Below are 13,224 nucleotides of genomic sequence, written 5' to 3' on the forward strand. Positions count from 1 at the left end.
AAAGTGGGAAAGAAAAATGACATTTTGAATATTTATTTATTAGTCTCTTTGATAGGCACTGCATATACATTATCTATTTCTGAATAAAGGACTTTGAAGGGAAACTAGACAGTTCCCTACAATGGTTGATTAGGGAATCTAATTAAAGGAAAGAAATGGGAAAGAGCCATTTTTCAGTGGTATCAAAAGTTATGTGTACTACAAAAAGATGTGAATAAATTAAAATCCTTTTGTATTGCTGCTGGTAATGTAAAATTATATAGCCACTATGGAAAACAGTTCTCCCCAAAGTCAAACATTTGACCACTATACAGTCCAGCAGTTCTACTTTTGGGTCCATATTAAAAGAACTGAAAGCAGGGACTTGAACAAATACTTGTACACCAATGTATATAGATAGCGCAATGTTCACAATAGCTGAACAGTGAAAACAACTCAAATGTCTGATGACAAATGAGTGGATTAAAAATATGGTATATGCATGTTATTCAGCCCTAAAAAGCAAGAAAATTCTGGTACATGCTACAACATGGATGAACCTCAAAGACATCCTAAGTGCAATAAATAAGCCATTCACAAAAAGACATATATTGTATATTTCCATTTGTATAAGGCCACTAGAATAGTCAGCTTTACAGAGACCCCGTGGTTGTCAGGGGCTAGTGGCAGGAGAGAGTAGGGATTTGTTTAATGTGTGCAGAGGAAAAAAATTCTGGGGATGAATGGTGGTCATGGTTGCACAGTGTGAATGTACTTAATGCCAATGAACTGTACACTTAAAAATGGTTAAAAGAATGAATTTTATGTTATCTATACTTTAGCACAATTTTAAGAAATAAAAGTTCCACATGCTATAGAAAATGTTTGTTGAAGTCAACAAGAGGGATCTGCTGTGGGCGTTCTGTGCTCTCTCTCCTTGCTGTAAGGGAGCAGCAGTCACAAGAAAGGATGAAAATGTGGACGACACCAGTTAAAGCAGAGCAGACAGGAGATTCAGCTGAAAAGTATTTTGGCATTTAATTTAGCAGCAATTTCCCAATCATCTGATACTTTCTTCCTTTAGGGAGAATAGACAGATTCCATTGCCTTGACTGTTGTCCAGTAGAGTTTGTGAGTTCTTTCCAGCTTCACTTCAGAAAGGAGAGACAGATGGTAGCATTTCTTTCTTCCCCATCTTCATCACCTTGTCAATAAATGCAGCTTCTTTTCCAAAGCGTCCCTGTTGCCCATGTCATGCATTTTCTGCTCCCATCCTTTTATGAATTTTTCTGTTTGAGACATATGAAGAGACATGCATTGGTGCAGGCACAGTTTCCTGTGCCACTGCCAAAGTTAAGGGCAACTCTGAAGTTTAGGGAATTGATCTTAGACCTGTAAAACTGATTAAGAGGCCAGAAAGAAATCTAAGACACTAAATAAGAAAGAGTATGGACCAAAGTATAGCTTGCTAAAACCACAATATTAACTCAGACCATGTTGGCAAAGGCAACACATGTTAATCTGACCCCAGGATTAAAAATATTATAACGTAGTTCATTGCAGCACTGGCTGTATTGGAAGGGTGGCGAGGGCAACCAAAAAAAATGTCTAACAATGAGAGAAAGACCCATTAAACACATTCTGGAACATCCAAAACAGGCTACTGCTAACCGCATGCCCCCCAGAGAGAGCTAGAAACAGTGTGCTCTGGCAGTGGACCTATTGCAAAAACACAGACTTCCTCCACTTCTTCAGGTAAAACAATAGATAAAGATGTCCCGGATTCCCCCAGCTCTCACAGCCCCATACCAGTGCTGCATAGACTGGAGCTTGTCCCCAGGACACAAATTTACTTACAAGTGCAATGTATGGAGCCATTAAAGAAGAAAACTCTCCAAAATACATTAAGTAAAAATAAAGTCTTAGAAGAAAAGTGTTTCTTTTTTCTATATAAATAAATGCATGGGATATTTCTAATAAAAAATTCAAGAACCCAAATATCTTAACAGTAGAAACTCTGAGGTTTAGAGTTTCCAGTGACAGGTGAGTGAGCCTTTGTACATGGGGTGGAACGCCACATGTGTTGAATGGCACATCATTCGACAGTGTTTGTTCCTTCCTTCTCTTCTCTCCCTTCTTTTCAGTCACAGGAGCTTGCATATTTTGAATTGGAGTGTGTGGGATCTTCCATTAATGTACTTTTCCAAGTTTCTGAGATAGGACTCAAACCAAGAGAAATATTTAAAAAAACCCTTGCTAAAAGGCAACTGACAAGAAGTTTTCACTTTGACAAGAGCTGAAGGCTTGTTCTGGTGCATAGCCTTAAGAATTATCTACAAATATTGACTTAATCACTTATCACCGCCTCAAAATCAGTAACTTCCTTTGGAAGGGGTTGTGGGGAAGATAGGAAAAAGTAGATCAAGTCTAGGGTTCCCCATGTAAGACTGCGTTAAACAATAACTATGCGTGTGTATGTGAGTGCATCTGTGTCTCTCCTTGTCTCCTATTGGTTAGGTTACTTTGGAAAACCCTGACACTATCTAATAGGCTAGTCTTCCTTCATCAACCAAGAATTTTCTTTATTATTCATGTTGGGGTTTTTTTATACAAATTTATAATCAGCTTTTCTAGTTAAAATAAAAAACTGGTATTTGTTATTGAAACGCTATTAAATGTATAACTCAATAACATTTTCAATTTATAATTTGTACATTTAATTTACAATGAAATTAAATGAATTTAATTTAAAATTAAAATTTTAAATTTAATCTTTAAATTAAAATATTTATGATACTATTAAGTCTTCCTATGGTCAAGGCTGATTTTGTATCTTTCAGGGTATTTTATATATTTTTTCTGTCATCCAAACATTTCTAAGATTATTTCTACTTGTTCTCTTTTTTAATATTACCATAAACACTATCTTTTGTGCATTATAAGTTCCACTTGCTAATTGTTTGCAATCAGGAAAACTACTGATTTCTGGACATTTATTTTTCCCCCACAACTTTTTGAAATTTATTTTTTGATTGTGGTATTTCTAGCTGACTTACTGGGCTTTCCAGATATAGATCTTATCATCTGCAAATTCTATTGGTTTTGCTTTCTTCTTTCCTGATTTTATATTACTAATTACTTAGCCTTTACAAATTGCTTGGTTTAGCCAAGTGAAATATTATATTGGTATTAATAATAGACACTATTGTCTTATCTCTAATCTCAGTGAGAATACCTCCAGAATTTTTCCTATAAGCAAAATAAGAGAAAAAAAAAGGTATCAATCAATATCCCTGATGAACATAGCTGTAAAAATTCTCAACAAAATACTAGCAAACAAAATTCAATAATACATTAAAAAGATCGTAATCAAGTGGGATTTATCCTAGGGATGCCCAAATGATTCAATATCTATAAATCAATCAACATAATAAATCACATTAACAAAACAAAGGATATAGATTATATGTTCATTTCAATAGATGCAGAAAATCATTTGACAAAATGTAACATTCATTTATGATGAAAATTCTCAATAAAGAGGGAATACAAGAAACATATCTCAACATAATAAAGGCTATATATGAAAAACCCACAGCTAACATCATAGTCAAGGGATAGTCAAGCTTTTCCTCTAAGGCCAGGAACATGACAAAGATGCCCATTCGTACCAGTTTATTCAACATAGTTTTGGAAGTCCTAGCCACAGCAATTAGAAAAGAAAGAGAAATAAAAAACATCTAAATTAGAAAGGAAGAAGAAAAGCAGATGACATGATACTATATATAGAAAACCCTAAAGACTCCTCTGAAAAATTATTAGAACTTATAAATGAATTCAGTAAATTTGCAAGATATAAAATCAATATATAGAAATAAGTGGCATTTCTATAAACTAATAATAAACAATCAAGAAGAGAAATAAGAAAACAATCTCATTAACAATTTTATATATAAAAAATAAAATCTAGGAGTAAGTGGGGTTTATTTATTATTATCATTCATTTTAGAGAGAAGAGAGAGAGAAAAGCAGGGAGGAGCAGGAAGCATCAACTCTTATATGTGCATTGACCTGGCAAGCCCAGGGTTTCAAACTGGCCACCTCAGCATTCCTAGTCAATGCTTTATTTACTGCACCACCACAGGTCAGGCCCAGGAGTAAATGTAAACAAGGATGCAAAGGCCTATATTCTGAAAACTGTAAGACATTGATGAAAGAAATTAAGGATGACATAAATAATTGGGAGAAAAGATCATGATCATGAATTGGGAGAATTGTTTAAATGTCCAAACCACCTAAAGCAATCTATGGATTCAGTGAAATCCTTATTAAAATATCAATGGCATTTATTACAGAACTAGAACAAATAATCCTAAAATTTCTATGAAACAGCAAAAGACCCCAAGTAGCCAAGAAAATCTTGAGAAATAAAAGAAAATGCTGAAGGTACTATGCTTCTTCATTTCAAACTACATCACAAAACTATAGTAATCAAAATAGTATGGCACTAGCATATAAACAGGCACATAAATCAATGAAACAGAATAGAAAGCCCAGAAATAAAGCCCACTTATAATCTATGACAAAGGAGGCTATAATATACAATGAGTAAAAGACAGTTTTGTCAATAAATGATGTTGATAAAACCAGACAAATAAATGCAAAAAAAATGAATAGATTACTTTCTTGCACCATATATAAAAATAAACTCAAAATGGACTGAAGACTTACATGTAAGCCCTGAAACTACAAAACTCCTAGAAGAAGAAAAATGCAGTAAACTTTTTGACATCAGTCTTCACAATATTATTTTTGACTATTTCTGCTCAGGAAAGAACAAAAGCAAAAATAAACAAATGGTATTATATCAAGCTAAAAAGCTTCTGTACAGCAGAGGAAACAATCAACAAAGCAAAAAGACAACCTACTGAATAAGAGAAAATATTTGCAAATGATATACCAAAAATATATAAAGAACTCATTTAACTCAACATCAAAAAATTTTTAAGCCAATTAAAAATGGGCAGGTGAACCAAATAATTTTTTTCCCAAAGAAAACACACAAGTGAACAACAGACATATGAAAAGGTACTCAAACATTACTAATCATCAGGGAAATGCAGATCAAAACTACAATGAGATATCAACTCACACCTGTCAAATGACTATTATCAAAAAGCCAACAATTTATAAGTGCTGGTAAGGATGTGGAGAAAAGGGGACACTCCTGTACTGCTGGTGGGAATGCAGACTTGTGCAGCCACTGTGGAAAACAGTATGGAGTTTCCTCAGAAAATTAAAAATGGAACTGCCCTTAGACCCAGCTATTCCACTTTTAGGAATATATCCTAAAAATACCAAATCACTGATTCAAAAGAAGAAATGCACCCCCATGTTTATTGCAGCATTGTTTACAATAGTCAAGATTTGGAAACAGCCCAAGTGTCCGTCAGAGGACGAGTGGATTAAAAAGCAGTGGATTAAAAGCAGTGGTACATATACACAATGTGACTGTGAAAACGAAGGAAATCTTACCTTTTGCAACAGCATGGATGGACCTGGAGATTATTATGCTAAGTGAAATAAGCCAGGCAGAGAAAGACAAATATCATATGATCTCACTTATAAGTGGAATCTAATGAATAAAGTGAACTGAGGAATGAAATAGAGGTAGAGGTGGGGTCACAGAGACCAGAAGGCCAGATGTCAGAGGTGAGGTGAGGGGAATCAGAGAAGGTGAAGGGATTAGTGAAAGTATATATACATAACACATTGATACAGATAACAGGACAGCAAATCCCAAAGGGATTGGGGGAAGGTGTTGGGGGGGCAAAAGGGTATAAATAGGGACATGAGGTTGGGGGTGAGGGTATTATATTCAGTGGGACACTTGAATCCATGTAAATACAATAAACTAAAATTAATTTAAAAAAAGAAATTCTTCTTAAGAAACTTTATATAAAAAATGGTTATATTCAATGGAAAATGTGTGTAACATATTTAATGTCTTGTTAAACCCAGTCTATTGTCAATAACATTTAAAAAAATACTTTAAAATACGTTATATATAATTAAAAAGTTTTACTTCCTAAAAAAAAAAAAGACTAATGTAAAATCAGTGATCAGAATAGTATGGTTTCATTGTAAAGACAGGCAAACAGATCAATGGAATAGAATAGAAAGTCCAGAAATAGAGTCACAAATATATAAACAACTGACTTTTAACAAATGTGCACAGAAATTCAGTGAATAAAGGATACTTTTTCAACACATGGTGCTATAATTGGATATGCACAGGAAGAAAGAAGAACTTTGTTCTATACCTTGTACAATATATAAAAATCTCAAAATGGATCATAGGCCAAAATGTAAAACAGAAAACAAGACAGCTTCTAGAAAAAAACATAGAAGTAAATCTTTATGACCTTGAAACAGACAAAGAGTTCTTAGATATGACACCAAATAAAAGAAAAACTTGATAAATTAAACCTTATAAATATTAAGAACGTATCCTCAAAAGACACTGTTAAGAGATTGAAAGGCAAGATTTATTGGAAATAAATTTTTGCAAATCATATATCTGATAATTTGTACAGAGTTTATAAACTCTTAAAAATGAATAAGAAAATGAGATTTTTTTAATCATCAAGGTGTTTGAATAGACACTCAATACAAATGAAGAAGACAACAGATAGCCAATTGACATGAAAAGATGCTCAATGTCACAGTAAATATCAGAGATATAAAAAAACTAAAACCACAATGAGATATCACCTCACACCTGTCAGATTGGCTCTCATCAATAAATCAGCAAACAAGTGATATTGAGGATGTGGTAAAAAGGGAAATTTTATGTACTGTTGGTGGAACTATAAATTGGTGCACCCACTATGGAAAACAGTATGGTGTTTTCTCAAAAAATTAAAGAATAGAACTATCATATGACCCTGCAATTCCACTTGTGGGTATTTATCTAAAGAAATCCAAAACATTAATTTGAAAAGACTTATGCACCCCCATGTTTATTGCAGCATTATTTACAATAGCCAAAACACAGAAATAACTTAAGTATCCATCAACAGACAAACGAATAAAGAAGAGGTGGTACATATATACAATGGAATATTACTTATTCATAAAAGAGAACAAAATCTTGCCATTTGCAACAACACGGATGAACCTAGAGGATAGTATGCAAAGTCAAATAAGTCAGACAGAGAAAGACCAGTACTAAATGGTTTCACTTATCTGTAGAATCTAAAACAAACAAAACAGAAACAAACTCATAGATAAAAAGAACAAACTGATGATTGCCAGATGGGAGGGGGGTGTTAGGAGGATGGGTAAAAAAGGGAAGAGGTTAAGATGTACAAATTGACAATTATAAAAAGTCACAAAGATGTGAAGTATAGCATAAGAAGTATAGTCAATAATATTGTAATAACTATGTACTGTGTCAGGTGGGTACTAGACTTATCAGAGTGATCACTCTGTAAGTAAATAAATGTCAAATCATTATGTTGTACACATATTGTATGTACACTGTTATTAAAAAATAAAAAGATATACAAATGGCAAATAAGCACATTAAAAGATGCTCATCGAAATGCAAATCAAAACTACAATGAGATACCACCTCACCCCTGTTAGATTAGCTATTATCAACAAGTCGGGTAATAACAAATGTTGGAGAGGCTGTGGAGAAAAAGGAACCCTCATACACTGTTGGTGGGAATGTAAAGTAGTACAACCACTATGGAGGAAAGTATGGTGGTTCCTCAAAAAACTGCAAATAGAACTACCTTATGACCCAGCAATCCCTCTACTGGGTATATACCCCAAAACCTCAGAATCATTGATACGTAAAGACACATGTAGCCCCATGTTCATAGCAGCATTGTTCACAGTGGCCAAGACATGGAAACAACCAAAAAGCCCTTCAATAGAGGATTGGATAAAGAAGATGTGGCACATATACACTATGGAATACTACTCAGCCATAAGAAATGATGACATTAGATCATTTATAGCAAAATGGTGGGATCTTGATAACATTATACGGAGTGAAATAAGTAAATCAGAAAAAAACAAGAACTACATGATTCCATACATTGGTGGAACATAAAAACGAGACTAAGAGACATGGACAAGAGTGTGGTGGTTACCAGGGGTGGGGGGAGGGAGGACACAGGAGGGAGGGAGGGAGAGATTTAGGGGGAGGGGGAGGGGCACAGAGAAAACTAGATAGAGGGTGACGGAGGACAATCTGACTCTGGGCGAGGGGTATGCAACATAATTTAATGACAAGATAACCTAGACATGTTTTTCTTTGAATATATGTACCCTGAATTATTAATGTCATCCCATTAACATTAATAAAAATTTATAAAAAATAAAAATAAAAAAAAAGATGCTCATCATTAGTCATTAGTGAAAAATAAATTAAAACTACAATGAACCTGACCAGGCAGTGGTGCAGTGGATATAGCACCAGACTGGGTTGCAGAGGACCCAGGTTCAAAACCCTGAGGTTGCCAGCTTCAGTGCAGGCTCATCCCACTTGAATGTGGCTCACCGGCCTGAGTTCAGGGTTGCTGGCTTGAACGTGGAATCATAGACATGACCCATAGTCACTGGCTTGAGGCCAAAGGCTACTGGCTTGAAGCCCAAGGTTGCTGGCTTGAGCCTAGGGTTACTGGCTTGAGCAAGGGGTCATTCACTCTGCTGTAGCTCCCCCCCCCCAATGCACATATGAGAAAGCAGTCAATGAACAACTAAGGAGCCACAACAAAGAATTAATGCTTATCTCTCTCCTTTCATATCTGTCTCTCACTATCTGTCTCTCTGTCCCTCTCTCTGACTCTTTGTCTCTGTCAAAAAAAAAAAGAGAGAGAGAAAAGAAAGAAATGCCACTATGTATGGTTTGCAATGGCTAAACTTAAAAGTCTAATAAAATTGAGTTAACAATGATACAAAATAACACCATTCCTGGTAGGAATGTAAAATGGTACAACCACATTGTAAAATAGCTTGGCAGTTTCTTAAAAGTTAAGCATACACATACCATTTTAATCCTAGGTATTTCCCCAAGGAAAGTAAAGCATATATCCATACAAAGACTTTTGCACAAAAGTTTATAGCCCAAAACTGTAAATGATGTCAATATCCAGTAAGAGGACAGGTAATTACAGTATATCCATGAAATGGAGTACTACTCAACAATTTACACATTACAATATTGATGAATCTCAAAATAATTATGTTGAATAAGACAGGCAAGACTCCCCCCAAAAAAGAGTAAACATTATCTGATTCCATTTATATGTAATTCTAGGAAATATTCAAAGCTCTAAAGTGACACAAATAAATCAATGATTCTCTGGGGCTGAGGACAACAAAGGGACACAAGGAAATTTTGGGAAGTGGTAAATACATTCATTACTTGGTTTGTGGTTATTTTTCCAGTGCTATAAACATTTTTTTCATCATTACATGTATAAAGTTTATCAATTTGCATATTTTAAATATGTGAAGTTTATAGTAGGTCAAGTACCCTTCAAACAATAGCAACAACAACCAGCTTTTTTTTTCCTGACAAGTCTTTGAACTGCTAGTTGATCTAGGATGGACTCAGATGAGATAGATCAGTTCAGCTGAATGTGTTCTCACCTCCAGCAGTCATGGCAATCACAAGGGTCCAAGAGGAAGAGTGAAAGAACATAATGACTCTTAAAGTCTAGACTTGGAATCACTCTACTACACGAGCAAAGATAAAGCAAAAGGCTATCATAGACTCACAAAATAAGAAATAAACTCTAATGGCTCAAGGAAAGGAAGTTCAGACTCCTATTTCAAAGGGTGTGTGAATACAAAAAGGAATTGTAAAATCATGGCCATTTTTGCAAGTAAGCTCCACATCTACTAAGTAGCAGGCATTGGTATTCACTAAGAATTACAAATAATACTTCATTTGATCCTCACTACAACTCAAATCAAGTAGAATCCTAATTTTGAAAATGAAGAAGCTGAGGCCTACAGAAGAAGTTAAGTATCATGACCAAAGTCCCACAGCCCAAGTTTGCAAAGGTGGGATTCAAACTTTATTCTGACGGAGTCCAGAGCATCTTCCTTTAGTACTTGTGTTTCATCACTTCCCTTTGCTGTTAAAATGTTAATTACAAAAGTCATAACCCATCTGCCTAGGGGTCTAGGCCTCCATCACAATACCATTTCAGAAAAGGCACAAGAAATGGTTTTACAGATGTCATAGATAAGAATTTTGGGGTGGGGCTTTTTCTATTCTAAATTTCTATGAATCAAACTTTACCCTGAGTGTTAAATTTCTTTAAGGATGAAATCTTTGAAGAAGTCTGAATTTCAATCTTAAGAAAAACTTTCTTGTGTATCCGAAGTTGATGTACTAAAACTCCAGGAGTCCTTTCACAATGCATGAGATTGTCCTATTTGAAAGCATATTAAGACTATTTTTTTGACCTACTGAAGGACAATCACTAACATTACTTGATTGTACCTGTTTGCATAGGCAATTTCCAGATTGTTAATGAATTATGTTCCTAAAGTTCATATGAAAGTCAATGGTTTAGAAATCAGATTGTATTTTTTCACAAAAATAATAAAACAAATGTTTTAGGGTAGCCTATCAAAACCCATTGAACACATAATGATTGAAATACAGTACAAAGAATAAAATAATGTTTCCCTATAGATTTTTTAAAAATAAAATGTTTCTGAATAAAATATCTGACAAGTTGCAATTCAGTGTTCCCTGAGAGGAATTCCCATTCTACTTGCCCTCTGAAAATGCAAGAGAAATATAAAGATTGGATTCCCAACAGACATGCTACTTGCTTTAAAAGGCAGAATCAACTATAGCCATGTTTGATTTTCAATAACAATTGTTTTTGTTTCACTACAGATAGAAAAGATATTCACACAATCTGCATTTAAAAAAATTACAGGAATATTTTCCAAAACAAAATATAGTTCAGATTTCCATACTAAGTTGAAAATTAAAGTTGCTTTTAAATTTTAGTCCTCCTCTCAAAATCCTCCAGTGGCACCCATCTCAGTCATAGTAAGAAGTCAAAATCATTAAATGACATAAAAGGTCCCACATACTCTGTCCCATTCCCTTATCTCCATAGCTGTGACCTTTATGCTCCCCTCCTCTCTCAGTCTTTTCCAACTAAACTTGAAGCCTTACTTTTTTCCAAAATAGGATAAGCACACTCCTGCCCCAGGGCCTTTGCTGTTCCTTCTAGCTAGACCACTCCTCTTCCAGCTATCTACATGGCTCCCTCAATTCCTTCAAGTGTTTGCCCACATGTCATTTTTCAAGTGGAACTTTCACCAACCATCCCCCGTAATATAGCAACCACTTTCCCTTCTTCTCCATCACTTCTTGCTCTCATCATTCTTTCTTACTTAATTTTTCTCCAAATAACTTTTCACTTTAAATATGCTCCACAATTCTCTTCTTTTATGTCATCTCACTACCCCACCACTAACATGTCAACTCCATAATAGGGATGATTTTATATCTTTTGTTACTTTCTTTAGGACCCATAACCTCCTTGTTCTAAAACTCTGTATAAACAACTTTTCTAACTTATGTCATGATATATTTATTGATACATACATTTCTTTCACACGCATATTTTTAGGTGACTTTTTTCTTTAAGTCTTGCGCATAGTTTTGCTCAGTGGATAGAGAGTCATCCCAGCATGTGGACATCCAGAGTTCAATCTCTGGTCAGGGGACACATGAGCAGCAACCATCTGCTTCCCTTCCCCTCCTTTTCCCCCTTCTCTCTCTTCCCCTCTCACAGCCAGTGGCTGATTGGTTTGAGCGTCACCCTGGGTACTGAGGATTGCTCAGTTGAGTGGAGCTTTAGTCGCAGATCCTGGTGGTGGAGGTGGAGGGACACATGAAGGATTCTGTCTATCACCCCTCCTTCCACTTAAAAAAATCCTTCTTTATAACAGGAAACGATCATCTTCTATTTGGCCAAAGATTCATCTACAAAAACTAGTAAGTAGACAGAAAATTCATTGTTGCTATGGTTGGTGCAACAGTTTGGTGCAAATAACTCCTGGTCTTAAAATCATTCTTGAAAAATTCACATTTTCTATATTCCTATACAGTGGCATAAGTTTGGTTGAAGCTATTTTCTAGTCAATATTCATTTGGATTGTACAATTGTGTAATGTTTTAGCACCCTGTAGAAGTATATAAACTGTCATTAAGTTATCTATTCTTGAATAGCACATATTGTATTAATTAAAATAGCATCTATTGTGAAAATGATTCAGTTCAATAATTTTTGCCATTTGATTTCATTGAATTAAAATTTTACTACTTCCTTAAATTTGCCTTTTTCAATTAATCTAAATAAAAACCAACCTCCATCACTGTCATGCGTAAATCTATAACATTGCCTCCAAGTTGTTTTTTTTTTTTAGTGTAGCAACCCTGTCATTTGTTGGTGTGATTTCTGTAATGCAGCTCTGCTCACATGTTGCTATCTTAACATTCATTCACTCTGATTTTCAGTTCATTTGATCTGGTTGGGAAAACATTGTAGCCTTTAATTAGGCTGATAATGGTGCCAAATTGAGAAATTGTTTTGCAAGGCTAATAAAATCAGATGTGAGATATAAATTCAAATTCCTTTTTAACTTAGTTTGAGAGCTGAAGAAAATAGATTGCATTCTACCTATTTTCTCATACAAATCATTCATATTTTAGGCAGTTGGTTTTTAATGTCAGTTCTCCACACCCTTTTCAAGTATGCATCACTCAGATTGCAACCATAAGTTAAACATATTCTGAAGCATTTTCTTTTGCACGGTTCTGATGAATTATAAAAAGTAGAATATATATGTCATTTTAAATTCTTTTCAAGTTAAATTTTCTATTGTAATCGACAATCTATCCTTGATAATTATTTAAGACACATAATGAAAACACATTGAAATGGTATTTACCATTATCAAAGTCTATAGATAGAGTAGCAATATAAATAAATCTATAAAAATAGAAATTACATTGAGTAAGTGCCTGCCATATAACAATAATAATATGGATAAGACATAGACCCTGCCTCACGGAACTTATAAACTATCCATGTACACAAAATAAGTATGCTACAAGACAAAATATGGTAAGTACCATTAAAATAAAACATTTTCTTGATGTTAATAATGAACAAATGAATAAATTAA

This window comes from Saccopteryx leptura, chromosome 10, assembly GCF_036850995.1.
Source record: "Saccopteryx leptura isolate mSacLep1 chromosome 10, mSacLep1_pri_phased_curated, whole genome shotgun sequence".
NCBI classification, from domain to species: Eukaryota; Metazoa; Chordata; class Mammalia; order Chiroptera; family Emballonuridae; genus Saccopteryx; species Saccopteryx leptura.